Source organism: Gorilla gorilla, chromosome 3 (genome assembly GCF_029281585.2).
Source record: "Gorilla gorilla gorilla isolate KB3781 chromosome 3, NHGRI_mGorGor1-v2.1_pri, whole genome shotgun sequence".
NCBI lineage: Eukaryota > Metazoa > Chordata > Mammalia > Primates > Hominidae > Gorilla > Gorilla gorilla.
This window is the reverse complement of record NC_073227.2, coordinates 207,788,953-207,790,574: the sequence shown is the minus strand read 5'-3', so window position 1 is coordinate 207,790,574 and position 1,622 is coordinate 207,788,953.

The window sequence follows — 1,622 nt, the reverse complement described above, 5'->3', positions numbered from 1 at the left end:
TTTAAGCTAAGTGTTCTTAAAAGTGTTTTAAGTGTTATCAAAAGGTTTCTTAAAAATAAAAGTGTATAAAGTTTAACAAGCTGCAGTAAGCTAAGGTTAATTTATTATTGAAGAAAGAAACTGTTTTATAATTTAGTGCAGCCTAAGTGTACAGCGTTCATAAAGTCCACAGTGGTGCGTAGTCATGTCTGAGGCCTTCACCTCCATACACCACCTACGCACTGACTCACCCAGAGCCACTTCCAGTCCTGCAAGCTCCACTCGTGGTAAGCTCCCCATACAGATGTACAACTTTTTCTTTTATAATGTATTTTTACGGTATCTTTTCTACATTTGTTTAGATATACAAATACAAACTGTTGTATTACAATTGCCTAGAGTGTAGAGTCACCTGCTGTGCAGGTGTATAGTCTAGGAGCAACAGGCTGTACCACATGGCCCAGGTGTGGAGGAGGCTGTGCCGTCTAGGTCTGTATAAGTGCACTCCATGCTGTTCACACAACGGCAAAATTGCTTGATGCTGCATTTCTCAGAACATATCTCTGCTGTTAGGTGATGCCTGACTGTATATGTAAGTATGTAGACACAGCCTAATTACCCAGAGAATTGACTTATTACCTAAGTATTCTGTGGAAAAATTTCATCTGGAACAACTTTCCAAAGGCAACATCAGAGGTTTTAATCTACCAAAGCCAGCCATTTTTTCAAACCACAATGTCCCGCCTCCCTTCTAGTTCTTCATTATTTGATAAAAATCTCCCATGATTCTTCCTTTTCCAAAAATGTTTTCTCGTGCCAAGGCATTCCTTGTTGTGCAGTAAGACACTCCTTTAAAACTGTTAAAATTTTACAGGAAATTCTAGCTCATGGCCACATTTGTTTCAGAATGTCTAGAAGGTAAACGGCAACACAGAGATGAATTTTTCTCCAAAGTACTTGAACTTCATCATTTTGCCTGGCACTGTAATCCTCAACTAATAGCCTCTAACTGAAAATCATCCATTCGTAACACCGTGAAAGGATTCTGTTACCCCAGTTGCAGCTGGCTTGATCTGGATCTGCAAGAACTTGTTGACACTATGTCAGAAATTCCTCCTATCAGGGATATCTAACTCTTTAGGGGGGCAGCACTTACACGTATTCACTTATTTCAGGTGAACAATATAGTTAAACCTGAAATGCTCACACACTTCAGCAATTTTCAAAGATTATTTATATATACATATGTGTGTGTATGTATACACATATATTTAGACAGTCATGTACATATTCTACTAAAACATTCATTCCAAAAAAACATGAGTGGTAGCTTTCCCGTAAATACTACCACGTGCTTGTTTTTTCATAAAACACTCAATGCATTTGAAAAAGCTGCACTGTATCTTTAATTAAAAATATTAACAGACATGCTTCCACAAAAAAAGATACATGAGAATATTCTCAGACTTAATGTGTATATGAGCTGTTTTTCATTACACTGCTTTAAAAGTCATATTTCTTAGGTCGGTAATATTTTAAGGTAAAACAACATGTAAGTAAATGTAAGGGTGACTAGCTGCAGCACGTATTGTAGAATCTGTATTCTATTAGCAGGGTCATTGCCAGGTTCCTTTGTGATTAAA